We start from the raw sequence: 19,164 nt of genomic DNA, 5'->3' as shown, positions 1-19,164 counted from the left end.
ATCATGTAATAAAAATAAAGTCAGAAACTAAACATAAAAGCAGACGAATGACAATAAAAGAAAGGAAATTAAAGACATAAAAATAAATAATTCTTAATACTAACGCTCATGTAACTCTTAAAATAGGTCTCTAATAATAAAATTTATCACAGAGTTAGGACTCAACAACCTTTAATTTGAGAGATACTTGCTCCTTCAATCTGTGGGACGTCTAGCTCTTCAAGGGGCAGCTTCTGGCGCTTTAGCTCCTGTATCTCACGCCCTTGTTTTTCTTGTTCTTTGAGCAGTTTGTAGAGCATGCTGTTTTGATTCTGCTGCTCTTTCGTGAGTTGATCCATAGTTTCTTATAGCTTGGTGACAGATGCTTCTAAGCGGGTCCAATATTCAAATTGAGGAATTTCTGGGAGGAGCTCATGCGCCCTCCTTTTGATGGGGGTTGTCTTGAACTTGAGGTCCATCCATCACCTTTTTGGTGATTGGGCGTTCAACTGGGATATATTCATCCACGCCTATCTGTACCCCCATATCTTTACATAACAGACTGATCAAGCTTGGTAAGCCAATTTAGCATTAGTGGATTCCTTATTTGCAAATATGTAAATGTCACCAGGAATCAGCTGATGAATCTCTACTTCTTCCCCCAGCATAATACAGTGAATCATCACTGCTCTCTTGACAGTGACTTTAGAACGGTTGCTAGTTGGGAGTATAGAACGCCCAATAAAATCCAGCCAACCTCTAGCAACTAGTTTGAGATCTCCTCTCTTTAGCTGGTTTGGGACACCTTTTGTATTGGTAATTCACTTGGTTCCAGGGAACCATATGTCCTCTAGAACTTGATCTAGCCTTTTATCTTTGGCCATTCTCCTATTAAAGGATTATGGATCATCTTGTAGTTGAAGAAGCTTGAGAACTTCTCTCACCTTATCAAAGTGGAAGTAAATAATCTTCCCTCTGACCATGGTCCGAAAGGAGTGGAAAGCATTTCCCTCTAATCTTTGCTTATCCGTCATCCACAGATTTGCATAGAATTCCTGGATCATGTTTCTTCCAACATGTATCTCAGGATTAGCCAGGACTTCCCAGCCCCTGTTTCGAATCTGTTATTGGATCTCCGGGTATTCATCTTCTTTCAAATTGAACCTAACTTCCGGATCACTGATCTTCTGCACACAATTTGGAAGTAATGGTCTGCATGTTCTTTGGCGCAGAAATTCTCATGCATCCAAAGTGGCTTTGGATTGCTCTCTTTCTTGCCTCTTGAAGTGGTTTGTCTTTCTTTTGGAGCCATGAGATTTGTTTGTTTTAGATCAGGGATCACAAAAATGACACCAAACTTAGAGATTTGCTTGTCCTCAAGTAAAAATAAAAAGAAAGAAGATGAATAGATGGAGAGAAAGATTTGAATGATGGATGAAGAAGGGTTGGCCGAATGTGTATTTAAAAGGGAGGGAGGGAATGGGTTTCGAATTATTTTTGAAAAAGATAAGATAGGAAGATATGATTGATGAAAGATACAATTTGTAAAATATGAAAGATTTGAAAAAGATATGAGGAAGTTAAATCTGAACTTTCGTTTATGCATCTAAGAAATAAAAGATAATATGTATGAAAAAAAGATTTGAAAAGAAATTGGAATGATAAATGAGTTTTTAAAAACGTTTTGAAAAAGAATTGAAAAGAATTGAAAAATAATTAAAAAGAATTAATAAGATTATTAATTTTTGGGAATGGAAATTAAAAAATGAATGTTTGTAGTATTTTGATGTAGAAAATTATGAATTAAAACATGAAAATTCGAAAAAATTTGAATTGGAAATGAAATTACCTCCCCCTTTGTTGTTCTGGCGTTAAACGCCCAGAATGATAGCCATTCTGGTGTTTAACGCCCATCTGGTGGCCATTTTGGGCGTTTAACGCCTAGCCAGGTACCCTAGCTGGCGTTAAACGCCAGAAATCCTTTTTTACTGGGCATTTCTGGCATTAAATGCCCAGAATGCTACCATTTCTGGCATTAAACGCCCAGAATGCTGCCTATTCTAGCGTTTAACGCCCAAAATTATACCTTTACTGGCGTTAAACGCCCAGAATGGTAGCCATTCTGGCGTTTAACGCCCAAATTGCCTCTTTACTGGCGTTTTAACGCCAATGAGCTCTTTTTTCTCTGTGATTTTTCAGCTTTATGTTCTGAACCTTCATTTCCTTGACTTGTTCACTGAAAAGCATTAACAAACATGAATAACAAAATTAAATGGACTTATATAGTTGTTATAAACATCTAATTTCTGATAATGGCTGGGTTGCCTCTCAGCAAGCGCTTCTTTACTGTCTTTAGCTGGACTTTTACTGAGCTGCTAATTTAGTCTCAGTTTTGAGCACTCTTGCTCAACATTGCCTTCAAGATAATGTTTGACTCTCCGTCCATTAACAATGAACTTCTTGTCAGAATCAATATCCCGAAGCTCCACATATCCATATGGTGACACACTTGTAATCACATATGGTCCCTTCCATCGGGATTTCAATTTCCCAGGGAATAATTTGAGTCTAGAGTTAAACAGTAGAACCTTCTGCCCTGGCTCAAAGACTCTAGATGACAACTTTTTGTCATGCCATCTTTTTGCTTTCTCTTTGTAAATTTTAGCATTTTCGAAAGCATTGAGTCTGAACTCCTCCAGCTCATTCAACTGGAGAAATCTTTTCTCTCCGGCTACCTTAGCATCAAGGTTGAGGAATCTGGTTGCCCAGTAGGCTTTGTGTTCCAGTTCCACTGGCAGATGATAGGCTTTTCCATACACAAGCTGGTATGGAGAGGTCTCTATAGGGGTCTTGAATGTTGTTTTGTATGCCCACAGAGCATCATCCAGACTTCTTGCCCAATCCCTTCTACGGGTACTTACAGTCCGTTCCATGATTCGTTTTAGTTCTCTATTTGAGACTTCAGCCTGCCCATTTGTCTATGGATGATATGGAGTCGCCACTTTGTGGTTAATTCCATATCGGACTAGAGCAGAGTCAAGTTATTTATTGCAGAAATGAGTGCCTCCATAACTGATTAGTATCCTAGGGACACCGAACCTGCTGAAGATATTCTTCTGGAAGAACTTCATCACTGTCTTAGTATCATTAGTGGGTGTTGCAATTGCCTCTACCCATTTAGATACATAGTCTACTGCCACTAGAATATAAGTGTTTGAATATGATGGTGGGAAAGGTCCCATAAAGTCAATACCCCATACATCAAACAACTCAATCTCTAAGATCCCTTGCTGAGGCATGGCATAACCGTGAGGCAGAATACCAGCTCTCTAGCAACTCTCACAGTTACGTACAAACTCTCGGGAGTCTCTATAGAGAGTAGGCCAGTAGAAGCCACATTGGAGAACTTTTGTGGCTGTTTGCTCACCTCTAAAATGTCCTCCATATTGTGATCCATGGCAATGCCATAGGATCTTCTGTGCCTCTTCTCTAGGCACAAATCTATGGATAACTCCGTCTGCACACCTTTTAAAGAGATATGGTTCATCCCACAAGTAGTACTTAGCATCAGAAATCAATTTTTTCGTTTGCTGCTTACTGTACTCTTTGGGTATGAATCTCACAGCTTTAAAGTTTGCAATGTCTGCAAACCATGGTACCTCCTGAATGGCAAAGAGTTTTTCATCTGGAAAAGTTTCAGAGATCTCAGTAGGAGGGAGGGACGCTCCTGCTACTGGTTCTATTCGGGACAAGTGATCAGCTACTTGGTTCTCGGTCCCTTTTCTGTCTCTTATTTCTATATCAAACTCGTGCAGAAGCAACACCTATCTTATGAGTCTGGGTTTTGAATCCTGCTTTGTGAGGAGATATTTAAGAGCAGCATGGTCAGTGTACACAATCACTTTTGATCCAACTAAATAAGATTTGAACTTGTTAATGGCATAAACCACTGCAAGTAACTCCTTTTCTGCGGTTGTGTAATTCTTCTGTGCGTCATTCAGAACACGGCTAGCATAATAAATGATATGCAGATGCTTGTCATGCCTCTGTCCCAATACTGCACCAATGGCATGGTCACTGGCATCACATATTAGTTCGAATGGTAATGACCAGTCTAGTACAGAAATGACTGGTGCTGTGACCAGCTTAGCTTTTAGAGTCTCGAACACCTGCAGACACTCTGTGTCAAATATAAATGGCATGTCAACAGCTAGCAGATTGCTCAGAAGTTTTGCAATTTTTGAAAAATCCTTTATAAACCTCCTGTAGAATCCTGCATGCCCCAGAAAACATCTGATTACCTTAACATTGGCAGGTGGTGGTAGTTTTTCAATTACCTCTACCTTAGCTTCATCCACCTCTATTCCCTTGTTTGAAATTTTGTGCCCAAGGACAATTCCTTCAGTCACCATAAAGTGACATTTCTCCCAGTTTAAAACCAGGTTAGTCTCTTGGCACCTTTTCAGAACAAGTGCTAGATGGTCAAGACAGGAGCTGAATGAGTCTCCAAATACTGAGAAGTCATCCATGAAGACTTCCAGAAATTTCTCTACCACATCAGAGAAGATAGAGAGCATGCATCTCTGAAAGGTTGCAGGTGCATTGCACAGACCAAATGGCATCCTTCTGTAGGCAAATACTCCAGATGGACATGTGAATGCTGTTTTCTCTTGGTCTTTAGGATCTACTCCAATTTGGTTATAACTTGAATAGCCATCCAAAAAGTAGTAGTATTCATGACCTGCTAGTCTCTGTATTATTTAGTCTATGAATGGTAAAGGAAAATGATCCTTTCTGGTGGCTGTATTGAGCCTTCTGTAGTCAATACACATACGCCCCCTGTAACTGTTCTTGTAGGAACCAGTTCATTCTTTTCATTATGAACCACTGTCATGCTTCCCTTCTTTGGGACAATGTGGATAGAGCTCACCCAGGGGCTATCAGAAATAAGGTAAATAATCCCAGCCTCTAGTAGTTTAGTGACCTCTTTCTGCACTACCTCCTTCATGGCTGGATTCAGCCGCCTCTGTGGTTGAACCACTGGCTTAGCATCATCCTCCAATAGGATCTTGTGCATGCATCTGGCTGGGCTAATGCCCTTAAGATCACTTATGGACCACCCAAGAGCTGTCTTGTGTGTCCTTAGCACCTGAATTAATGCTTTCTCTTCCTGTGGTTCTAAAGTAGAGCTTATGATCACAGGAAAAGTGTCATCTTCTCCTAAAAATGTATATTTCAGGGGATGGTGGTAGTTGTTTGAGCTCGGGTTTAGGAGGCTTCTCCTCTTCCTAAGAAGATTTCAGAGGTTCTTCTGTTTTCTCTAGTTCCTCAAGATCAGGCTGAACATTTTTAAAAATGTCCTCTAGCTCTGATTCTAGACTCTCAGTCATATTGACCTCTTCCACTAGGGAGTCAATAATGTCAGCGCTCATGCAGTCTTTTGATGTGTCTGGATGCTGCATAGCTTTGATAACATTCAACTTGAACTCATCCTCATTGACTCTCAGGGTTATCTCCCCTTTTTGGACATCAATGAGGGTTCGTCTAGTTGCTAGGAAAGGTCTTCCTAGAATATGAGTTGCACTCTTGTGCTCCTCTATTTCCAATACTACAAAGTCAGTGGAAAAGGCAAATGGCCCAACCTTGACAATCATGTCCTCAATTACGCCTGATGGAATCTTAATGGAGCCATCAGCAAGTTGGAGGCATATCCGGGTTGGTTTAACTTCATCAATCAAACCAAGCTTTTTGATAGTGGATGCAGGTATTAGGTTGATACTTACCCCAAGATCACATAGAGCTGTCTTGGTACAGGCATCCTCTAATGTGCATGGTATCATAAAGCTTCCAGAATCTTTAAGCTTCACTGGTAAGCTTTCTAGAATGACTACACGGCATTCTTCAGTGAGGAAAACTTTTTCAGTTTCTCTCCAATCCTCCTTATGACTTAAGATCTCTTTCATGAACTTAGCATAAGAGGGTATTTGCTCAAGTGCCTTTGCAAACGGAATCTTTATTTCAAGAGTCCTAAGATAGTCTGCAAAGCAGGCAAATTGTTTATCCTGTTCCGCTTGGTGGAGTTTTTGAGGATAAGGCATCTTCGCTTTATATTCTTCAACCTTAGTTGCTGCAGGTTTACTTCCAACAGAGGTGGTTGGAGAAGCCTGCCTAAGGGGGTTGTCATCAGCACTTGCATGTGTCTGATCCCTTACTGGCGTTTGAACGCCAGAATTGTGTGCTGTATCGGCGTTTAACGCCATTTTTTCACCCTTTTATGGCGTTTGAATGCCAGAATCATTCCTCTCTGGGCTCTTACTATCCTCAGCGGGATTTCAGGTAGTGGGTTGGTCATCCTTTGTTAGTTGTTCCTTTCTTGGATTTCTGATGCCTTGAGTTGAAACATTCAATGTATTCCCACTCCTTAACTGAACAGCTTGGCACTCTTCTGTTATCTGTTTAGATAGCTACTGTCTTGTCTGGTTCAATTGTGCTTCCATATTCTTGTTATCATTTTTAGTGTCTTGTAGCATCTCTTTAAATTCTGCTAACTCGTTTGTTATAAGAAGCAATTGCTGATTAAATTCAACAACTTGTTCTGGAGGACTAAGTTCAGTGGATAGTGCTTTAGCCTCTTCTTTCATGGAGGACTCACTACTTAAGTACAGATGCTGATTTCTAGCAACTGTGTTAATGAGCTCTTGAGCCTCTTCAATTGTCTTTCTCATGTGTATAGATCCACCAGCTGAGTGGTCTAGAGACATTTAGGCTTTTTCTATAAGCCCGTAGTAGAAGATGTCTAACTGCACCCATTTTGAAAACATTTCAGAGGGACATTTCCTTAGCATCTCTCCGTACCTCTCCCAGGCATTTTAAAGAGATTCATTATCCTCTTGTTTAAAGCCTTGGATGTCCAGCCTTAGCTGTGTCATCCTTTTTGGAGGGAAATATTGATTCAGAAATTTGTCTGATAACTGTTTTCATCTTCTTATGATTGTTGTGGGTTGGTTATTTAACCACCTCTTAGCTTGATCCTTTACAGCAAATGGAAATAGTAATAATCTGTAGACATCCTGATCTACTTCCTTATCACGTACTGTGTCAGCAATTTGTGAGAATTGTGCCAGAAACTCAGTAGGTTCTTCCTGTGGAAAATCGGAATACTGGCAATTTTGCTGCACCATGATAATGAACTGAGGGTTTAGCTCAAAACTGCTGGCTCTGATGGGGGGTATACAGATACTACTCCCATATGAAGTAGTAGTGGGGTTAACATATGACCCCAGAGTCCTTCTGGACTGTTCATTTCCACTTAGGTCCATGATGGAGAAAGTGAGATGATGTGGATTGTAAAATAAAAATAGAGTAAAAGAAAAATTGAAATATTTTTGTTTTTATTTTATTTATTTAATGCTAATTCGAAATTAAAGAAATTAAAATAAATTAAATGGAAAAAATGGTATAAGTTTCAAAAATTAAAAGAAAATAAATAAAAGAAATTAGAAAACCAAATTAATTAATTAATTAAAAAGATTTGAAAATTTATAGGTGAGGATTTTCGAAAAATAAAGAGAGAGAAGGTGGTTGGGAGGTTTTGAAAAGGATATGTCTTAAAATTAAAGATAATTGTAAGAAAATAAATAATAAAAGAAAAGATTTGAAAAATATATTATTTTAAAATTTTAAAGGTTGAAACTTTCTTAACAAGAAAATACCAAACTTAAAATTTTTCAATCAAAATAATAAAATAGGACAAGTAATTCGAAAATTAAAAAAAAAATTTTGAAAAATTTTATAAAAGATTTTCGAAAAGTATAAAAAAAGAAAATTGAAAAATATTTAAAAAGATAAATTTTTTAAATTGAAATTTTAACTTGACTAACAAGAAACTATCAAATTTTAAAAATTTTGACTAAGTCAACCTAAGGAATTCGAAAATGATGAGTAAATAAAGGAAAAGATATTTTTTTGAATTTAATGAGGAAAGAAAAAAATAATAAAATGACACCAAACTTAGAATTTTTAGATCAAAATAAAGAGAACAAACAAGAAAACTTTGAATGTCAAGATGAACACCAAGAATAAATTTTGAAAATCTTTTAGAAAATAAAAACACAAAAGACACCAAACTTAAAAATTTTTGTATTTTGGACACTAATAATTCGAAAATGCACATGAAAAACAAGGAAAGACACAAAACAAGAAAAACTAAAGATCAAACAAGAAAAATAAACAAGAACAACTTGAAGATCAAGAAAGAACAACGAACATAAAACTCGAAGATATAAAGAATAAAAAGAACATATAATTCGAAAAATTGAAGGAAAATAAAAAGCATGCAATTGACACCAAACTTAAAACATGAAACTAAACTCAAACAGAAAACTCAATTATTTTTTCGAAAAAGACTCTACAAAAATAAAATAATAATGTTAAAATTTTAATCAAAAATAATAATAGCAGACTCAATTTTAGTGACTCTAAAGCAAAAAAGATAAATTTTTCCTAATCTAAGCAACAAGATAAACCGTCAGTTGTTCAAACTCGAACAATCCCCGGAAACGGCGACAAAAACTTGGTGCACGAAATTGTGATTACACTTTTCACAACTCCGCACAACTAACCAGCAAGTGCACTGGATCGTCCAAGTAATACCTTACGTGAGTAAGGGTCGATCCCACGGAGATTTTCGGCTTGAAGCAAGCTATGGTTATCTAGTAAATCTTAGTCAGGAGATTAATAATAAAATTTATTTTGTTTATGAAAAGTAAATAACATGAAATAAATGGTACTTGTGATTCAGTAATGAGAAACTGGTTGAGGTTCTGGAGATGCTCTGTCATCTGAATCTCTGCTTTCCTACTGTCTTCTTCTCCAAACGCGCATGGCTTCCTTCAATGGCAAGCTGTATGATCCTCTCGAATGAAAAATACCAGGCACGGTTTTTGCACGGCTAATCAACTATCGGATTTCTCGTCTCGAATGAAAATACCAGGTACAGCTACAGCACGGCTAATCATCTGTCGGTTCTCGCTAGCGTCAGAATAGGATCTCTCTATCCTTTTGCACACTATCACTGCGCCCAACATTCGCGAGTTTGAAGCTCGTCACAGTCATCCCTTCCTAGATCTTATTCGGAATACCATAGACAAGGTTTAGACTTTCCGGATCCCAGGAATGATGCCAATTGGTTCTAGCCTCTACCACGAAGGTTTTGACCTCACGGACTCGGTCCATGGATCAGAAACCCAAGAGATACGCACTCAAGCTGTCACCCAATGACTACATTAAGCTCAGATAGAACGGGAGTGGTTGTCAGGCATGCGTTCATAGAATTGAGAATAATGATGAGTGTCACAGATCATCACACTCTCTATATTGAAGTACGAGTAAGTATCTTAGAATAGAATCAAGCGTGATTGAATAGAAAACAGTAATAATTGCATTAATCCATTGGAACACAGCATAGCTCCTCACCCCCACCTATGAGGTTTAGAGACTCATGCCGTAGGAGATACAATATGAAGTGTAAAAAATGTCATGAGTTTTCAAAATGAATCTCTAAAAGTAGTTTTTATACTAAACTAGTAACTTAGGTTTACAGAAAATGAGTAAATAAGTGCAGATAGTGTAAAAATCCACTTCCGGGGCCCACTTGGAGTGTGCTAGGGCTGAGCATTGAAGCTTTCACGTGCATAGGCCATTCTTTGAGTTAAACGCCAGCTTGGGTGCCAGTTTGGGCGTTTAACTCCAGTTTTGGTGCCAGTTCTGGCGTTTTACTCCAAAAAACTCTGGCTGGCGTTTAATGCCTGTTTGGGCCATCAAATCTCAGGCAAAGTATAAACAATTATATATTTCTAGAAAGCCCAAGATGTCTAATTTCCAACACAATTGAGAGCGCGCCAATTGGGCTTCTGTATCTTCAGAAAATCCACTTCGAGTGTAGGAGGGTCAGAATCCAACAACATCTGCAGTCCTTTTTCAGCCTCTGAATCAGATTTTTGCTCAGGTCCCTCAATTACAGCCAGAAAATACTTGAAATTATAGAAAAACACACAAACTCATAGTAAAGTCTAGAAATGTGATTTTTGCATAAAAAATAATAAAAATATAATAAAAAGTAACTAAAACATACTAAAAACTATGTAAAAACAATGCCAAAAGGGTATAAATTATCCGCTCATCAGCCATTAACAAGGAAACAAGATCAAAACTAGTGAAAATGCTAAGATATGCATAAAAGAGCCATGACTTGGGAATGAGAATCCAAGGAATCCTATCATGGTCATAACCACAACTATGGTAACTATGATGAGTCAATCTCGCTTAGTTAACCCCTAACATCGAGGAGTAAGTCAAGCAAGCATAATTGACCTTAATCCATAAGTCCTAGCTAACTTATCAAACTAGTTGATAAAAAACTAGCGTCAATGGAAACAAGAGTCAACTAACTACCCAAGAATTACCACTAAATGTCGGACATTATGACTCTAGTATCCTAGAAACTCAAATCCCAAGTCAAGGTGTGAAAATCTACTCAAAACTCATAATTAGAATTTTCACAAACACCTTGTGGGGATAAAATCAAAACATAGGAAATTACAAAAAAAAATAAAATCTATAACCAAAATATTTACAAGACCAACTATAAACAAGCAATCAAGCGTATATAAGACATAAAACATTAAATTCATCAATCAAAACTTCAAGATACCAAAATTGCATATATAAACAAAGTAACTTGAACCATAAGAATATAAAAGCAAAAGTAGTAAAATTAAAGAGGAAATTGAGAGTACTTACAAAAGATGAGCAAAATCTAAAATCAAAGCTTGCTATAAAATGCTACAATGAACCCTAATTAAAAACCCTAAGAGAGTTGTCCCTAATCTACACTACTCCTACTCCTACTATATGAAAAATGTAAAAATAAAGTTCTAAGTCCTAATGCCTTCATATGTCTTCAATTCCCCTTGATATAGCACTTCAACTTCAGCATTAAGCCTTCCAAAACTGGGCCAAAGACCCCAAAATCACGAGTCACGTGCTTCATTAATGAAACCACGTGCAGGGACCTGTGCGTATGCACACTTTGCTGAACGTTCACCTGTGGGCACGCACAAAGGGTTGTGCACATGCACACATGCTAATTCCTTCTTGTGCGTACGCACAGATGCTTGTGCGTACGCACAGATGCTTGTGCGTATGCACAGATGCTTGTGTGCACGCACACTTGTCTGTGTGTGCTTTTCCTTGTTTTCTTCAAGTGTTCTCCCTTGTATCTGCTTTCTTCCACTTTTGGCTATCCATTCTTGCCTCTCTGACCTGAAATCACTCAACAAACATGTCACGACATCAAATGGAATAAAAGTGGAATTAAATTGCTCAATTCAAGCACAAAATTGCATGTTTTCATATTTAGGATCACTTTAGGGATAAAACACAAAAGTATGCTATTTTGGTGCTTAAGTGTGAGTTTGTGTGATGAAATCCATTCAAATCAAGCTAAAATATATCGGAAAATATGGACTCATTAGTTCCGGAAGCCAAATTATAGCCCGCCGATGTTTGGCCCAAAATCAAAGTTTGGTAAACTTGCCAAAATCTCTTTTTCATTCAAACGTTTCCCATATTCCAAAACAACCTCCTACATTTACAAGCACCAAAATGCCCTTCTCCCTCAACACAACAACCACCATAAAATCATTCTCCACTCCAACAATAAACATGTATATACAAGCCAAATCCTCCAACAATAATTATATATACATTGCCAAATTTCACAATCAAACCATAGCTTACAAATCACATAATTATATCCTCAAATCAATAATTAACAATTTACCAATCCTTCAACTAATCAGCACCATACCAATCCATATGTAACAACAAGATACTAAACCACAATATACACATACGTTCTAACTTATCCTATCGTCATCTAGCCTAAGTTTTTACAGAACATTATATATTAAATGCAAGAAACCTAAACCATACCTTGCCCGATTTCCACGTAGTGACCAAAGCAATTTAATTAAAGTCAAGACAACCCCTCAAAAGCTCAATACACTCTAAGCTCAGCTTCCTCCAAGTTCCAATATTCACAATTTCAAGCACCAATTATTTATTCACAACCTAATACACATTTATAACACATATACACCCACTTTAGTATCCAAAACATAAATTCAGTAACTCAAATCGAATTTGTGGTATTCTCACCTTAGCCAAGCTTCACATAAGCAAGAGTGAACATTATCCTCAAGCGAATTAGATCCTAAAACATCAGAAACCAAAGAAATTTAATATTTCTACTCAATTTTCAAAAATTTGGGGGAAGAGGCGGCTGAGAGTGATTAAACAAGTTACCAATGATATTGTTCTAGTAGAAAGGTAGAGCTCGACGCGGTGGACGCGTGGCTGTAAACGGTGCGGCGATCGGAGCTCAGACGGAGAAGTTACGACTAGTTGAAGGTTGTCGTAAGGGTCGGAAACGTTTTCTCGTTCTCCCCTTCCCTCTGCTCGCTTGAACATGTATTTGGGAAGAAAGGATAAATGTTTGGGTTTCATTTAATGTCCTTTTGGGCTAGTTTAGGAAAACGGGCCCGGTTCAACTAGTTCGGCCCGTTCGGTCTAATCTTGGACCGATTTTTTTGAAATTAGTGTCAAATTTTTTGTTTCGATGAGCTCTATCCTAATTTGTTATAATATTCACATTTCTAATCTTCCTTATTAAAAACTAATTTATTGACTAATTATCTACTAATTTAACGGAGTTTACATACACCATTAGAAGAATTACCATTAGGAGTGAAATTTTGTCATAAAAAAAGAATAAAATTGCATACATAGTGAATTTAAAAAATAAAAATTGTTAAGTAATTATACTTTTTTTTAATAAATAGTAAAAAATTAAATATCATAAACTATATTCTTTTAAAAGCAACCCTTTTAAATTGTTATGTTTGGCATGGTTTATTTGTATATCATTTAAATTGTGCACGACTTTATATCTTGGAGACAACAAAAATTAATTTAAAATCATCTAAAATTTTTTACTTTGTATTTTTTATTATTAATTAAATAAATGAATAAGTTTAGAAGTAATAGGTATGTAAATATAAGTATTATATATTGTTCGCATTTTCAATTGAGGTTACGAGCTTGTCAGATTAGGAGATCAGAGATCTTAACTTAAGCGATGTTTGAATTAGACTGGAAGGGCAACCTTCAAAATACTTTAATGCTTAAAGAGTAAAGTTCTCAGGTGTTTGGAGTGATTTGAGTTACCTGCTGAATTTTTCTTTTCCCTTTTATTCTCCGTTTCGAGATAACAATTTTTTAGACATTTACTGTTTTATTGTGTGCTTTTAATGCTATGAATCTGTGACTTTATTAATCTTTATGCCGCGTCTGTTGACTAGTAACTTTGGATTCTCATTTACTTATAATCATGAGTATTATTCTTGTCCAGAACAATGCCCCAACTTGGGTCTCTTGACTTATTAGCTTTGTCAAGAGTACTCGAGTTTATAGGAACAGGCCTAAGTAATTTTCTGCACTTTTAAGCACCAAAAATCCTTGAAAAACTTTTCAATTTCCTTCATGCAGTTGTAATTTCTCTTGGTTTGCGAACCACCAATTGTAATTACAATTTTTCTCTCCATCAATCAATGCTATATTATTTTTCAATTAAATAACTCCACTTTAACTTTTACTTTTCATTTGTCCCAAAATTTGATTTACTCCATTTACTCAAGATTCCAAAAAGTTCCATCTTTCTTCTCCAAAAGGATTCCTTGAAGTTTTCTCCGTTTGCACACAGGGACCATTCCCATACGATAGCACCTTCTTTCTTCACTATTCCTGGGCTACGAATCTAAAGGGGTTCTTGTCTTCGAAGAGGATTTTGCTTCCGCATTTGTTGATCCCCTTTTTTCATTTATTAAATCCAAGCAAAAAATTTTATTTCTTATTCCATTTACTTAACTAAAAATTAAGCAACTAGCCATTGTAACATGCATTCACTTATGCATCGTTTGAAATTTTGATTAGACAAAAATTGTAGGGGTAGGGATACCACTATTAGGATTTTTTTTGTTTGTTTTATATATCCATTTTCTGGATTTGTTGCTCCCTTTCTGGATTTTCCAGAATTTTGATGGGATTTTTCGTGAATCTTTCTAGTAAATTCCAGAAATTTCCTCTATAACGTAGTAGTAGTATCCCTGTAAGTTTTCCAAAATGCCAAGGAAGAAAGTTGTTGCGATTCACAAGTGCGCTGGAACCTCCAAACGTCTGAGACTCCGACCTATCCCAATACCTTTGGCTAACCCAGACGGTGCAATTGAAGTGGATATTTATTCTTGGGTTTTTGAGAAAGTGAAGTCGACTCCCTCTTCTATCACTCAAGAAGAGTTGGATAATTTATGAGAGGCTTGGGTTATTTTTAACTCTGACTTGGGTAACTTATATGTGTTGTCAATTCCAAGACCTGATGACCGCTTGTGCGATATAAATGAGCATGCTGGAAATGCTTCGGATCAGCTAGGGATGTATGAGACAATGTTTTCTCGACTCGGAGTCCGACTTCCCTTTTATGATTTTCAGATAAATATTCTGAAATACACTGGATGTGCTCCTTTACAACTCCACTCCAATAGTTGGCTATTATTCGTAACTTTGAACTCTTGTGTTCATTTTTGGATCTCAAACTTTCATTAGAGCCTTCTTTTATTTTTTTCACTTTGACCATACCTTTTTAATTTCCAAGATTGTGGGTTTGTCTCTTTCCAAAATAACCCAAATAGAAGAATATTTAATCTTTTTGAGGAATCTTACCATGTATTTAAGAAAAAAGTTTTCAAAATTGAAAGGTAGAGGGTACAACACCTTTTTTTATGACTATAGAGGATGAAAAAAGGTTTAACCTTTATTAGAACTTTAATGTCTCATCTTTGACGATCCGGGTTCAAGTTGTCAATGCTTCTGAGCTCGTGAGCATTAACATGCTCATGGGATTGTGGAACAAACGTCCTCGAAGCTTGAGAGATATTATAGTCGACGAGCATGTTGCTCAAAATTCCATTGGTAAATCTTTATGACTTTAGCTTCTGACTTCTTAATTCCTTTATTTATACTTTGAATTCCTCCTTTTTCTTTTGACCTTTTGAACTCACAAGAATATCTTCTTTTGATAGTTAACATGGCTGGAGGAATTGCAACCATTGCTGCTATGAAGAAAAGGTTACAATCTCAATCCAACCCCCTAATTAACTCAAGTGGCGACAAAGTGTCTTCATCGACCGCGATGAGTAATTTGCCCCCGCCTCCTAAGTTCGAAGGAAATAGAGAAGGACAAGGTCCTGAAGTCCATAACCTAGAGGAATATTCTCCTACTAATTCTCCAAAGAAGAAGAAATCAAAGAATAAGGAAAAAATCCTTCTAAACAACATGGAGTTCCCTTCCCAACTTCATTTGGCTATATGTTGGAGAAGAAATTTCGAGCTTCCAACTTTGCAGATTCATAGCTTCTGATGGAAGATACCAAGGACGTGCCAAAATGCCTTTGGAGGACACCTTGCCCCGTGTTCAGAGGATGCTCCTCCGCTCGACCACTATGTCCGTAATGCCGAGATAGAGATCTCAAACCTTCGCTCTGAGTTCGTGACGAATGATAAAAAAATTGACAATGCCAACTCTCAAATTAAGGGCATAAATGCCTCATTTACTTCTCTTCAAGAGAAGCACCTTACCCTTCAAGGTAAGGTTAAGAGCTTGGAGGAGGCCAAGCCTTCTTCTAATTTGCAGGTGGAGAACCTGAAGAAATAAGTTTTCGAGCTCATGACTGATGCGTGAGCATCTTCTCTTTATTTTCTTATTATTTTAGACATGAATTTATTGAGATTTATTGAGATTTTAGTGTTTGAAGCCTATTTGGATGCTACTTTATGTCGCTCTATGGTTTGACTATTTCAGGTGAAGTTTGGATCAGTTTGACAGAGTCCGTGTATAAGAAAAGAGAAGAATTCTGAATCTGTTGAGCTGGCGCTAAACGCCATCCCAGACGCTTTGTAATGTGTGCAACCATTTTGTGAATCCGGTGCTAAACGTGGACCTAGGCGTTTAGCGCCAAGTGCCTTGTAACGTGTCTGTGCAAGCTGTGAAGGCGGCACTAAACGCCGCTACCTGGCATTTAGTGCCAAGACACCCGAGACTTCACCAATTGATTCTGTTCGAGCGGCGCTAAATACGGATCTGGGAGTTTAGCACAGGTGCTTCGTAACTCGTATCCAAGCTTACTACCTCAAGGGGCGCCAAACGTCGAGCCTGGCATTTAGTGCTATGAAGACAGTAACGATTGGAAAGCTCACTACCTCGAGGGGCGCTAAACTCCGATTCTGGCGTTTAGTGCCAGTAGCACGGATCCAATTTTAATGAAGAGGCTTCATTAGTTAGATTTGGATTATATTTATTGTATTTTATTTTGTTTTGGTTTTTATTTACAAACACAATCTTTTGGGCCTTAGTAGTTATTATTCTATTTTATTTTTAAATAAAATTAGGTTAGATATAAAAGAGAAAAGATTTAGCCCTTCGGGCTTCTTCTTCTCTTCTTTCGGATTTTAGACTTTACACACTTTTGGAACCCCAGTTTTTCTCTGATTCATGAGCAACTAAACCTCCCCTGTGAAGGTTAGGAGCTCTGTTTATTCTATGGATTAATACTATTGTCACTTTATTTTAATTATTGTATTGATTTAAATTCAAGGATTACTTTCGTTCTACATGAATTCTTGTTGATTCTTGGAAAATTTAACTCACCTAAATAATAGCTTCAATGTAAATTCCTTCTAAATCACTAATTACCTGGACTTAATGCGATACGTGATATATAATCCTTTTATATTTGGGAAATTAGGGTTTTTGTGGCTAATAAACTAGAATTGAACCTAACCCTTTAATCTATATTAAGTGACCAAGAAATTGACGGTTGATTAGGTTAGAGGAGACTAAATCACTAAGGAATTAGGGTTTAGTCAATTACAGTTTACCATGAATTGAATCTTGCATGATTAAAGTAGTTGCTAAGAAATATTAATCCGGAAAATAAATATCTCTGAAATCTTAACTGTTCTCTCACATATCTCACACACCGAATTCACTGTTTGCTTTTTTAATCTTTGAATTACTGTTTAATGTTTTTGAACCCCAAAACACCATTTTTTTCTTGTATGACTAAGTGGATCATTCAATTGTTGTTGCTTGGTCCATCAATCCTTGTGGGATCGACCCTCACTCACCTGAGGTATTACTTGGTACGACCCGGTGCACTTGCCAATTAGTTTGTGGATTATAAATTCTGCACCAAGTTTCTGGCGCTGTTACCAGGGATTGATTATGATTGACAACTACCCGTTGTTTAATCGCTTAGATTAGACGTTCTTTTCTTTAATTTTCTTTAATTTTCTTTATTGACTTTTCAAAAAAATTTAGCTTTATTTTATTAATTTTTTTTATTTCAAAAATTAAGTGGTGTCCCCGTAGTTTCTTTATTTTATTTTTCCAATTCATTTTTCCTCATTCCTTTCGAAATTTTGGTTTATTTTTCTTATTAGTTTTCAAAATTTTTGGTGTTATTTATTTAGTTTATTTTATTTTATTTCATTTACTCAGGTTACCTCACTAGGAATTCTCTTCACTCTGACGTAGAGATTCTCACTTTTTCTGGTTTTCTTTTTGTTTATGAGCAGGAACAAGAACAAAGAACCTTTTCTAGACTTTGATCCTAAGATTGAAAGGACCTTGAGAAGGCGTTTACAATAGGCCAGAGCTTACAAAACTAGTGAGAATCTCAAGGATAATTTTGCAAAGGAAGTTGAAAAGTTCATTATAGATCCCAACAACAACAATCTTGTTAATCCCAATGCTCTCCATGGTCCTAATATTCTTGAGCAACCTAAAAGTACACTTGGTTCATACATTGCTCCTAGTCCCAATTTCTATGGGAATAGTATTGTTGTACCTCCTATGGCTGCTAACAACTTTGAACTGAAGCCTCAACTTGTCACTTTGGTGCAACAGAGTGGCTAGTTTCACGGACTCCCACAGGAATACCCAAAATTGTTCATCTCAAATTTTCTGCAAATTTATGATATTGTGAAGACCAATGGTGTTTAGCCTAATTTTTATAAGTTGCTCCTCTTTTCGTTTGCTATATGGGACATAGCCAAACAGTGGCTTGATATACAGCCTAAGGAGAGCTTGGATACTTAGGATAAATTGGTCAACAGGTTTCTAACCAAGTTCTTTCCACCTTAGAAGACGCTAAGCTGAGGACTGATGTTCAGACTTTCAGGAAGAGAGAGGGTGAATCTCTCTATGAAGCTTGGGAGAGATACAAGTTGATGCTCAAAAAATGTTCCCCTGACATGTTCTCAGACTGCATTTAGTTATAGATCTTTTATGATGGAGTTACTGAGACCGCTAAAATGTCTTTGGATAATTCTGCAAACAGATCCCTCCACATGAAAAAGGCTCCCGAAAAGGCTATGGAGTTGATTGAAATGGTTGCTAATAACCAATACTTGTATTCTTCTAAGAGGACCTCTATGAAGAAAGGAGTCATGGATTTGGATGCTTTGGATGCTATTCTTGCTCAGAATAAGGCCATGTCTCAACAGATTAATTCCATTACCTAGCACTTAAGGGGAATGTAAGTCTCAGCCGTTAATACTCAAGATACATCTTATGACATGAGCGGTGGCTTCCTTCAAGGTGAGAGTTATGATTATGGCCAATTTCCTCCTGAACAGGTCAATTACATGGACAATTCCTCTAGAAATTCCAATAATGACCCTTACTCTAAAACTTTCAATCCGGGATAGAGGAATCACCCTAATTTTGGATGGGAGAATCAACAATAGAGGCAAGAAAATTTTAACAATAACTCTCAGGGAAATTTCAAGCAGAACAACTTCAACAACCAGCAGTTTTAGCCTTCTCAACCACAGCAAGAACCTTCTCAGTCTCAGAATTCTCCTAACTTGGCATCTATTATTGCAGAACTCTCCAAGAATACTCATAGTTTTATGCAGAAAACTAGAGCTTCACTTAGGAACTTGGAGATTGAAGTGGGTCAGTTGAGCAAATAAGCACCTGAGAGGCCTCCTAATACTCTTCCTAGT

The sequence above is a fragment of the Arachis hypogaea genome, chromosome 19 (assembly GCF_003086295.3).
Source record: "Arachis hypogaea cultivar Tifrunner chromosome 19, arahy.Tifrunner.gnm2.J5K5, whole genome shotgun sequence".
Lineage (NCBI taxonomy): Eukaryota > Viridiplantae > Streptophyta > Magnoliopsida > Fabales > Fabaceae > Arachis > Arachis hypogaea.
The sequence above is the reverse complement of the archived record's forward strand: the minus strand, read 5'-3'. Positions refer to the sequence as shown.